We start from the raw sequence: 12513 nt of genomic DNA, 5'->3' as shown, positions 1-12513 counted from the left end.
TCAATTTACTAAGGACAATAATTGTGTTTTTGAATATCACCCAAAATTTTGTTTTGTCAATGATCCATACTCGGGGAACATCCTTCTTCGCGGCCAGAATAATAATGGTCTATATGTTCTCAATGGTGCTTTTGCTTCAGCTAATTCTTTGTCTTCAGGAACATGCTCTACAGTTTCAGCCACATCTCATTCTCCAACAACCTATATTGGAGAACGGGTCCCTCCAATGGTTTGGCATGACCGCTTTGGACACCCTTCTCATCGTGTGGTGACATCTGTCATCCAACGGAATGCCCTACTAATAGACAAGTCTTCTTCTTCTAGTTTTTGTGAGCCTTGCACTTTAAGCAAGTCTTATCGTTTGCCTTTTACTAGTTCTTTTAGTATTTGTAATGCACCATTGCAGTTAATTCATTCAGATTTATGGGGTCCATCTCCAATACCTTCTATTGATGTTTTTAAGTATTATATTTTCTTTATTGATGCTTATAGCCCCTACACATGGATTTTTCCCTTAACTACAAAATCTGAAGCACTCTCAACCTTTATTTCCTTTAAAACACAGGTGGAAAAATATTTTTGTACTAATTGTTGCGTGTGAAAACCTCCGGTACTTGGTTCGCCCGTGGATGAACCTGCAAAAACCAAGCAATGAGCGCAAGAGGGCCGGTGTGGTTCCGGCCTAGGACTCTCCGATGCTCAAGTCAGGTCTTTAACGCGACAGCGTAACTGCCTAGTAAAAAGCAAGATGTGGAATAGAGCTCCATACCTGGGTATTTATAGAGTAAGGAGGAGATGAGATGGCTGGGAGAATCCTAGTATGGTAGGAGTCCTTCTTTTGGAAGGTTCTCTCACGTAGAGCGGAGTGGAGAGTTATTTTCGGGGTCGGACTCTTATTAAGGTAAGAGTCCATGTAGAGTGTGATTCCGTGTTGCGCTGGGATCGTGGCTCGGTCCTTATCCCGTGATTCTCGGGATGTGCTGACGTGGCCCGGAGATCCCCGGTGGGGTGCTATGAGAGCCTCAATGGAGGAGGGCTCGGCCTACGAGGTCGGCCCGTGGGGTCGGCAATGGAGGTCGGCCCGGGAGGAGGTTGGTCTCGGCCATGAGGTCGGCTAGGAGTCTATGGCTGACCCGTATAATCTCGGCCTCAGCCACCGGCCAGCTCGCTCAAACCAGGCTTTGTCAGGTGACTTATCGGATATGGTGTCGGCCCAATTTCCTGTTCGGCCCAACTCGGTTCTCGGACTGAGGTCGGGTCGGCCACGTGGCAGCCTCTGATAGGTGGGGTGTTTTATGCCTCATCACAGGCCCCCCCACTCATCAGGTGTCGGCTCGGCGTTGATGAGTGAAATTTCCTGGGCGCTTGTCTGGAAGATTCTTGCGGTTGGGCCGAGATTATTTATTGCTGCGGATTTGACGTTGCACGATCTGATGGTTGGGTGTCCGTGCCACGTCAGCAGAGTCATTATGGCGGGCTCGGGAATTCGAAACGTCCTTTGATCTGGGCCGTTGGATCATGCTGAGCTCTGGTCGGCCGTTGGATCAGTGAAACCCAAGGATTATAAATAGGCGACTCCTAACTATTCATTCTTCACTGCTCTAAGTTATTGACTTCTCGGCAAGTTTGGAACCGTCAACTCGGTAGATCTCGTCGTTTGCTTGCTCGTGATCGACTCGGCCGAAGCTTCGTTCGTGATCTACTCGGCCGTCGTTTTGTTCCCGCTCAGCTCTTCTTCAACCAGTAAGTCTTCTCCGCCCAGTATGTTAGTTGGTAGTAGTCCTATGGGCGAACTGCTCGCCAGGGCGGCAGAGGGCGCGAGTCCGAGCCGAGAACTCCCCGTCCGCTCTCCCACCATAGACCTGTTGGGCTCGACCTCAGACGAGCCCGATGTAGTGGAGCTTCATCAGGCCGAGGTGGCCGAGCCCCCGTTACCCATGGAGTTTGACCACGCGGCCCAATCCATAGCCGCAGACCGGGCCGAGAACTCCGGGTCGTCCTCATCCGATGAGGAATCAAGCGAGGGAGATTCGTCCGAGATGGGGGTTGGCTCGGTAAGCTCGTCCACCGACGCCCCTGAGCCCGAGGAAGGCAGTGCGGCACCGTTTCGAGCACAATCACGGAGGCCGACCTCGGCTATCTGAGGACGACCTACGCCATCCCCGAGGGCATCCAGCTCCGAGTTCCTAATCCCGGGGAGATGGCCTGCTTCATTAGGCCCGGCGATGTGGCTCTGTACGAGACGCCCTTTAAGTATGCGTTTTGGCTCCCCGTTCTCAGCCTGGTGGACCAGATCTTAGACCACTTCCACCTGTCTCCTGGTCAGCTGGTGCCGAACTCTTGGCTGGCTGTGTACGGCTTCTGCGAGATGGGCCGAGGTGCGAGCGTAGCGCTTTTCTCTCAGCTCTTCTTCCTGAAGAAGTCTCCCGAGAAGGGGTGGTATTACTTCTGCCGCCGATCAGGGAAGAGTGCGGCTCTAGGCGGTCACAAATTTCTGGTCGGCACGCCGACCTTCAACAAGTATTGGAAGCCCCATTTTTTCTTCGCTTCCATTCCCAACAGCCCTCTCCGAACCGAGTGGAAGGAGATGAATCTGAACTATGTAAATAGAGTACTACCCCTGACCGAGAACGAGATGACCTCGCTCGACCTGATCCCCCAGCGTCCGCCCTTCGATGTTCTCCAACTTCAGGACCAGGGGTTTCTTCAGAGTTGGCATATAACCCCTGGTAGGAACCCTTGCCGAGCTTATCTTAGTTGTCCGAGCCGACCCCTTTACTTAACTTAGTTTTCTTTTCCTTTTCTGACTTGTTTTCTATGTTTTCGGTTTCTCTTGCAGTGGTCGGCCACATTCCTCCAATGGACACAGCTCGGCTGAAGGCCGAGATTATCGCGGATAGGAAGAAGAAGAATGCCGAGAAGAGACCCCGGGGCGAGTCCTCCAAAGGCCTCCAAGGGCAAGGGGGTGATGCCGGGACCATCGGACACGGTGATCGGTCTGGAGGCCGAGAAGAACACGGGTCAAGCCGGGTCTCCGAGGAAGGGGAAAGGCCGAAAAAGCGAGAGGAGCCCGCCGAGAGACATCAAACGCCAAAAGCTCTCGGTAAACCTGACGAGTGGCGGCCTTCCGCCCGTGGCCTCTCCCACCAACATCTCCCGATACGTCCTGGGGAGGGCTTCGGCCAACAACGTCCCTGTGAGGCCAACCTGGCACCTCTTCCCTGGGGACTTGGCCTTGACGTCGGTCGCTCACGCCAAGGAATGGCTGGATGCAGGTCGGCTCCCAGCCGACAAGGAGAAGCTCGAGGCGCTGTCCGACCACCCTGAGCTCCTCTCCACCCTATTTCAAGACTTCAATATGGTAAGTTTCCTTGTCGGCTCTTGCCTATGATCTGATATGTGTAGTTTATCCGATTTTTGTTCTCATGCTTTTTTGTAGGGTTCGTCAAGCGGTGGAGACCATGCTCCGCTTGAGCGGCTCCCGATCGAGAACTATTCCTTGGGCGTCCAGGCAAGAAGGCTTATCGGGCGCCCAAGATGCTGTTCGAGGCGTCGGGAGACCCAAGAGAAGCTCACCGCGCGAGGCCGAGTGGAGAGCTCTCAGGCCGAGGTGGTCGGCGAGAGAGAAGGTCCGAGCTCTGCAGGCTCGGCTCGCCAAGGTGAAGGAGAAGACCAAGGAAGATCTGGCCACGGCTCGGAGCGCGGCGATCAGCGACTATCTCCAATCGGAGGAGTACGCCGATATCTGCCATGAGATCAGGAAGCCTCCCTTCGCCGAAGGTTTTGAAGCAGGCCGAGCTGAGCTTTTGGCCGAGATCAAGGCAGCGTACCCTGATCTCAATCTCTCCCGCTTTGACGATGATGCGACTACTTTTGCAGGGGAGATGGGAGATGAGGAGGGAGTCGAGGTCACCCAAGCTCAGCCCCTTGAGGCACCTGCTTCAGCCGACGTCTTCCCTCTGGGAGCTGGACCCCAAGACCCTGCTGCCGAGCCCAATACCGTGGACGCCTCCGAGGGCGCCTCCAAGTCCCACGCCGAGGAGATGGAGATGTAATTTTTTTTTATTTTTTTATTTTTTTAATTTTTTTTTTTGTGGGTGTGGGGCCGAGCTGCCCCTTTTGTAACCGTGCCGATCAGTCGGCTTACAATGAATAAAACAACTTATTTTTGTCAGAATTTGTCTGAGTATTTGAACTCGGCGCCCTCAGCATTCTTTTCCTTGCGTATTTTGTTTTGTTTGTGGCCAAGCTGCCGAGTCGTTTCACTAACCGAGCTTAGGAACTCGTCTATTTTTTATCCATGCCCAACGTTGTCGGCGGTTTCGGCCATTCAACGCCCGAGGTCAATGTGATCTTCGCTTTGGTTGGTTAATTCGCCTTTCCCTTCAGTCCGATTGGAGAGGCTATCATATAAGCGGACGCGTGGCCGAATATCCTTCTTGGCCGAGCCTAATGCCTTAGCTTGGTTTTGTACTTTGTTAGGCTCGGCCAAATAGGGATGTTGGCCCTTGAGAGGTCGGCCTGGTCTATGAGGACCGGTCTTACGACTCGGCTGCCGACCTACGAGGGTCGGTCTGTGATGTCGGCCTGGTCTATGAGGACCGGTCTTATGACTTGGCTGCCGACCTATGAGGGTCGGTCTTTGATGTCGGCCTGGTCTATGAGGACCGGTCTTATGACTTGGCTGCCGACCTATGAGGGTCGGTCTGTGATGTCGGCCTGGTCTATGAGGACCGGTCTTATGACTTGGTTGCCAACCTATGAGGGTCGGTCTTTGATGTCGGCCTGGTCTATGAGGACCGGTCTTATGACTTGGCTGCCGACCTATGAGGGTCGGTCTTTGATGTCGGCCTGGTCTATGAGGACCGGTCTTACGATTTTGACTTGGGAGCTTGCCAATATGTTGAGTGTTGGAGAAAAGACTTTATTGAATCAAATGTCAGAACTGAAGCCGAATACAAGCATGCTCAATTATTGAAAAAACTTTTTCAAATTTTTCGAGTTCCAAGGTCTCGGTACCTTCTTGCCCCCCGGAGTCTGCAAGCGATATGTGCCAGGGCGAATTTGCTTGGAGACTATGTACGGGCCTTCCCAATTTGGTGCTAATTTTCCTTGTTGCCTTGGTTGGGATGCGCTGAGTTTTCTGAGAACAAGGTCCCCTTGATGAAAATGTTGCTCTTTGACTTTTGAATCATAGTAGCTTGCCGTCTTCTGTTGGTACGCCGCGTTTCGGAGTAGGGCATTTTCTCGGACTTCATCGAGGAAGTCAAGATTGGCTCTAAGCCCATCTTCATAGGTCTTCTCATTGAAGTTGAGCACTCGGTACGATGAAGCCATAACTTCAACCGGTGCGAGGGCTTCGGTCCCATAAGCGAGGCGAAATGGACTCTCCCCGGTTGGAGTTCTTACAGTCGTCCGATATGCCCATAAGACGCTTGGGAGTTCTTCCACCCATCTCCCCTTGGCCTCATCCAACCTCCTCTTAATGCCGGCAAGTAATGTTCGGTTGGACACTTCTACTTGTCCATTTGCTTGTGGATGAGCTACCGAGATGGGTCGGAAGTCAATGTGGAAGTGCTCGCAGAATTCTCGGAAGGCCGGGTTGTTGAATTGCCGCCATTATCAGTGATGAGAACTTTCGGTAGCCCGAACCGGTAGATGACCTTATCTCGGAAAAATTTTTCCATGTTCTTCTCATTGATGGTGGCAAGGGGCTCGGCCTCAACCCACTTGGTGAAGTAATCGATCGCCACTACTACGTATTTTCTGTTTCCCGATGCTGGGGTGAAATCTCCGAGAATGTCCATTCCCCACATAGCGAATGGGATTGGGCTCAGCATTGAGGTTAATTTTGTTGCTGGCCGACTTGGGATTGGCGCGAACAGTTGGCACTTCTCACACATCTTCACGTATTTCATGGCCTCTTCTTGCATTCTTGGCCAATAGAATCCTTGCCGAAGTATCTTGTATGCAAGAGCTCGGCCGCCCATGTGACTCCCGCATATTCCCTCATGCACCTCGGCTAATGCATACTCGGCCCCCTTCGGTCCCAGACATCGGAGAAGAGGGGCCGAGATTGCCCTTTTGTAGAGTACTCCGTCGATCATCGAGTACTTGGAAGATCGGATCTTGACCTTCCTTGCTTTGTCTCGGTTCCCCGGGAGCAGGTCATTCTCCAAGTAGTTGACAATGGGGTCCAACCAGGTCGGCCCATCCTCTTCAATGTGCTTTATGCTTTCTTCTTGTAAGGATGACTTCTCCAATATTTCTATGTATACCGACCGGCTCAGATATTAGAGGTCGGCCTCGGCCAACCTAGATAAGGAGTCCGCCGCGGCATTCTCTTTTCTCGGTATTCGAGTCATCTCAAAGTGTTTGAGCTCGGAGATCAAATCTCGGGCTCGACCCAGGTATGCTATCATCCTTTCGTCTTTTACCTCGTAGTCTCCGTTGACCTGGTTGACCACGAGTTGGGAGTCTCCTCGCACCTTCAACCGCTTTATGCCCATAGCTTTGCAGACCCAAAGTCCAGCTAGAAGGGCTTCATACTCAGCCTCGTTGTTTGAGGCGGGAAACTTGAACCTTAGGGCATATTGGACCAGAAAGCCTTCGGGGCTTACAAGTATTAGGCCGGCCCCGCTCCCTCCGGAATTGCTTGAGCCGTCAACATTCATGGTCCAAATCGGGTCGGCCGTAGCCCCGACCTCTTCGACTATCTTTTCTTCTCCAACCTCATGTTCGGGCCCCGTGCATTCGGCGACGAAGTCGGCCAGGGCTTGTCCTTTTATCGCCGTCCTCGGTCGATAGCTTATATCGTATTCACTTAGCTCAACTGCCCAAGAAATCAGCCATCCCGAAACGTCGGGTTTGTGTAATATCTTTTTGAGTGGCTGGTCGGTCAGTACCACGATCGGATGAGCTTGGAAGTACGGCCTTAGTTTCCTTGCAGCCGTGATTAGAGCGAATGCTACTTTCTCGAACCCGGAGTACCTTGTCTCGGCATCAACAAGAACGTGGCTGATATAGTATATCGGCCTTTGAGTTCGACTCTCTTCCCTAATCAACACCGCACTGACCACTACGGGAGTGGCGGCTAAGTAGACTTGAAGCTCCTCTTTTGGTTCAGGTCGGCTGAGAAGAGGCGGGTTCTCCAAATATTTCTTCAGCTCTTCAGAAGCTTCTTGGCATTCGAATGACCAGATAAAATCTTTTGGGTTCCGGATATTCTTTAGGGCCTTAAAGAACGGTAGGCACTTGTCGCCCGATCTCGACATGAATCGCGCCAACGCCGCCACACGTCCGTTTAGCCTTTGTACTTCTCGGATCGTCCTTGGAGGACTCATCTCTTGGATGGCTCGATTTTTGTCGGATTGGCTTCGATGCCTCGATAGAGACCATGAAGCCGAGGAACTTTCCCGAGGTTACGCCGAATGCACACTTGGCGGGATTCAGCTTCATCTGGTTCTTCCTCAATACGCCGAAGGCTTCTTCCAGATCAGCCAAGTGGTGCTCGGCCTTCAAGCTTTTCACCAACATGTCGTCCATGTAGACTTCCATGTTCTTTCCGATCTGCTCGCTGAATATATAGTTCACGAGGCGCTGGTATGTCGCTCCGGCGTTCTTCAATCCGAACGGCATGACCTTGTAGCAGAAATTCTCTTGGTCAGTTCGGAAGGCCGTGTACGACTCGTCCTCCTCATGCATCATGATTTGGTTGTAGCCGGAGTACGCGTCCATGAAACTTAGCATCTCGTGACCTGCCATGGCGTCGATCAAGAGGTCGATCCGAGGTAGTGGGTACTCATCTTTTGGGCAGGCCTTGTTGAGGTCGGTGTAGTCGACACACATTCTCCACTTCCCGTTCGGTTTAGGGACCATGACGACATTAGCCAACCAGGTCGGGAATTTCTCTTCTCGGATGAATCCTGATCGGCGAAGCTTTTCCACCTCTTCTTTGATTGCGGTTTGTCGATCAAGTGCGTAGTTCCTTCTCTTCTCTTGGATTGGTTTCGACCCGGATCCACATGGAGTCGGTGCTCAGCTATATGTCTGGGTATGCCCGACATGTCAGCGGCCGACCAGGCGAAGACATCGGCGTTCGTTTTTAAGAAAACTCCGAGCCGCCTCCTTTGATCTTCATTTAGTAGTGATCCGAGCTGGACCACCTTGGCTGGGTCGTCTTCGCTGAGATGAAGTGGGGTCAGGTCTTCCACGGGTCGCCCTCTTCTTTCGATAAGCTCATCCCGCTGATCTTCGGGGAGATGTACGACGCACATGGCCATTCCCCGAACATTACCTTTGTTTTGCTTGACGAAAGTAGCGTAGCACTCTCGTGCCTTCTTTTGGTCGCCTCGGACCTCGCCGACACCGTTCTCGGTGGGGAACTTCATCTTCAAGTGAGTCGGGGAGATGATGGCTTGGAGGGCGGTCAATGAAGGACGGCCGAGTATGGCGTTGAAAGCCACTACCGACCGTACCACCATGAATTTGACTTGGATCGTTGCCTGGCATGGAGCTTGCCCAATTGTGACTAGTAGATCGATCGAGCCCTTGATGGTCGAGACCGCTCCAGAGAACCCGTGAAGCGAGGTGCCTTCGGGCTTGAGCTCCTCGTCGCCGAAGCCAAATTGTCGGTACGCTTCCAGTGACATAAGGTCCACGAATGCGCCGGTATCGACCAATACACGGTGTACGGGTCTGTTCGCAATTTCTACCTGCACCACTAAAGCATCGTCATAAGGTAAACTTATACCTTCGAGGTCGGCTTCCGTGAAGGAGATCGTCACTGCCGGCTTGAGTTTCTTGGCGGGCATCTCGGCTACTCCGACGAAGCGAGCGTTTGCCTTAGCCTTTCGAGTACTCTCTTGCCCGGGCCCTCCAAGGATAGTGTATATGGGGGCTCCCTTGTCATTGTTCGGCCCGGATTCGTCCTCCTTCTTCTCGGCTCGGACCTTGTCATCATCTCTTTCAACTCGCCTATTTTCGGCCCTAGGCTCGGCTCTTCTTTGATCTCGGTCATCAGGCCGCCGACCTCCACGATCTTCTCGACCTCCTTTGACATATCGCTTCAAGTGGCCCGCTTTTATCAGCTCTTCGATTTCTCTTTTCAGCTGATAACAATCTTCGATGTCGTGACCGATGTCCTTGTGGAATTGGCAATATTTGTTGGGATTCCGAGATGACCCCGCTTGCATCGGTCGGGGTCGGCGGATGTACCCCCCATCTTGTATTTGCATCAGGATCTCCTTGCGAGATGCATTCAATGGCGTGTAGTCGGGGCTCCGAGCTCGATCCGACCTGTCAGCTCGGCGATCCGTCCTTGGCCTTTTGTCTTCTCTTCGGTCGTCTGTTGTCGGCCTTTTCTTGTCGGTACGACCCTCGTTGCCCTTCCGGGCTTGGAGGACATCGACCATATTTGCGAACTCGTTGCACCTCTCCAAGAGCTCGGCCAGGTTTCTTGTCGGCTTCCGGGCCAAGTCCTTGATAAGGTCCATGTCGGCCAATCCGTTGCTCATAGCCGTATGGGCCGTGGCCTCATCCAAATCCTTGATATCTAAGGATTCCTTGTTGAAGCGGGAGACGAATGCTCAGATCGACTCGTCGGGCCTTTGCTTCACGCTGAGGAGGTTGACCGTGGTCTTCTTATGTTTCATACTACTCTGGAAGCGCGTGACAAAGGCTCGACAGAGTTGAGCGAAGCTTTTTATGGAATTCGGCGGCAACCAGGAAAACCATGAGGTCGCCGCGCCCTTGAGGGATGCAGGGAAGGCTCGGCAAGAAACGATCTCGGTTTCCTCGTACATGGTCATCATCGCATTAAAGTAGTTGATGTGATCTGTCGGGTCGGTCGTCCCGTCATACCGGTCGAACGGGGGAGGTTTGAAACCGTGTGGTAGCGGCGCGGTCATAATCTCGGGAGGATAAGGGTGACACCCGACCAAAGAGTAGGCGTCCGGGGTCGCCTGTTTCTTCAACCCCTCCACCTGCTCGGCCAAGTCTCGTAGCCGCTTCTCCAGCTCGGTTTCAGGTGCTCGGCCAGCCGGCTCCTCGGCCCGGGGCTTATAGGGTCGGTCATCCCGTTGTAGTCAGCCATTCTGGTCAGCTCGGTCCTCACCACCCTTCTTTGTTCTTTTTTCTTCTTGGAAGTTAGACCCTCTGGGGCTCCCCTGTTGCTCTTCTCGGGGAGATGAGCTCTGACCCCGGGGAGTATGACGCGATCCTTCTCCTTGTCTCGACGTGCGCCTTTCAACCGGGTCTTTTCTTTGTTCTCGGAATCTCCTCGGCGGTTCGTCCTCTCCGATCCGTCCGAGAAATGCGACCTCCTCGCTCTCAGGCCGGCCGGCTCAATTTCTGCCTGTTCACGGGCTTGGCGTGCTCTTGTTCACCCCGCCGAGCGCCTCTACTGGGGCGCAGAGGTGGAGTCTTCTGACGAGACGGGTGCGAGGACGCAGCCCGACTCGGCTCGGCCCTAAGTCGGCCGCCATTTCGCTGCCGGTTTCTTTCAGCGTGAACCGGAGCTGGAGGGGGCATGGCCAGCGGCTGGCCCATCAGCCCGCCTCGGGCCATCTGGTTCATGAAGGCGCGCAACATCTCGTTGGTGTGGAGCATCTGCAGCTGCAAATCCATAACCTGTCGATTATTGGCCGGGGCTTCTGGGTCCAAACTCTCCGGCAAGGGTGGCGGTGCAGGTAGGACATTCCCGTCCAAACTTGGCTCGGCTTGTACCCGGCTAGCCGCGGCCATGGTTAGTGCACCTCCCCCATTCCCGCTCTCTGGAGGTGGAATGGTGCCCGTGATGGGTTGCGCACCACCTGCCCTAGGGGGTCTTCTGTTTATCCCCTGCCGAGAGGCTTCGGGGGGCGGTGATCGTCTCGTCGGCACAACGGGTTGCGGCTCCTCCGACGGGAAGTAGAGCCTTGCTGCCCGACCTCGTATGCACCATTATTATTGTTCGGGAATTGGCGAAACGACGATGCTTGCCGATGTCGTTCCCACGACGGCGCCAAATCATTGCGTGTGAAAACCTCCGTCACTTGGTTCGCCCGTGGATGAACTGCAAAAACCAAGCAATGAGCGCAAGAGGGCCGGTGTGGTTCCGGCCTAGGACTCTCCGATGCTCAAGTCAGGTCTTCAACGCGACAGCGTAACTGCCTAGTAAAAAGCAAGATGTGGAATAGAGCTCCATACCTGGGTATTTATAGAGTAAGGAGGAGATGAGACGGCTGGGAGAATCCTAGTATGGTAGGAGTCCTTCTTTTGGAAGGTTCTCTCGCGTAGAGAGGAGTGGAGAGTTATTTTCGGGGTCGGACTCTTATTAAGGTAAGAGTCCATGTAGAGTGTGATTCCGTGTTGCGCTGGGATCGTGGCTCGGTCCTTATCCCGTGATTCTCGGGATGTGCTGACGTGGCCCGGAGATCCCCGGTGGGGTGCTATGAGAGCCTCAATGGAGGAGGGCTCGGCCTACGAGGTCGGCCCGTGGGGTCGGCAATGGAGGTCGGCCCGGGAGGAGGTTGGTCTCGGCCATGAGGTCGGCTAGGAGTCTATGGCTGACCCGTATAATCTCGGCCTCAGCCACCGGCCAGCTCGCTCAAACCAGGCTTTGTCAGGTGACTTATCGGATATGGTGTCGGCCCAATTTCCTGTTCGGCCCAACTCGGTTCTTGGACTGAGGTCGGGTCGGCCACGTGGCAGCCTCTGATAGGTGGGGTGTTTTATGCTTCATCACTAATATAAAGAGTTTTCAATATGATGGAGGAGGAGAATTTCAAAATTTTAAATCTTATTTGCATACTAATGGCATTCTTCATTGCTATTCATGCCCTCATACACAAGAACAGAATGGGATTGTGGAAAGAAAACACAGGCATATAGTTGATTCTGGACTTACTCTCCTCAATAGAGCTGGTGTTCCAAAAATGTACTGAGTGCATGCTTTCCGTACAATCGTATTTTTGCTCAACCGAATGCCCACATCAGTTCTGCAACATAAGTCTCCTTATGAAATTCTCTTTCAAAAGAAGCCCATTTATACTGAGATGCGGGTCTTCGGATGTGCTTGTTATCCCTGGCTACGCCCCTACCAAAAGCATAAGTTGGATCACAGGTCACTACAATGTGTTTTTATGGGTTAATCCATTCAACATAGGGGTTATCAATGTCTTCATGTTCCCACTAATCGCATTTATGTCTCACGCCATGGTGTCTTCAATGAGAGGCATTTTCCATTTGTAGATTCATCACCCATAGCTTCCCCTATACCAAAACCCAATACACCGGTTACAGTCCAATTACCGGTTCCACATGTGACCCAGGGGGTGCTGGTGCAAGCATCTTCCCCCTCCCCCCTTCGGCCCCTACTAATATCCAACCACTCATTCCCATAGGTACCCAAAATCCTTCAAGACCTGAATCACCAACCCAACGTCCATCATTTCCTGCTCCAAACCCCAATTCAGTACCCAATACACAACCAGAAACCGAGCCACCTCCACTCTCATCTACAACCTCAACTCA

Source organism: Telopea speciosissima, chromosome 5 (genome assembly GCF_018873765.1).
Source record: "Telopea speciosissima isolate NSW1024214 ecotype Mountain lineage chromosome 5, Tspe_v1, whole genome shotgun sequence".
Taxonomy (NCBI): domain Eukaryota; kingdom Viridiplantae; phylum Streptophyta; class Magnoliopsida; order Proteales; family Proteaceae; genus Telopea; species Telopea speciosissima.
This window is presented reverse-complemented; position numbering follows the sequence as displayed.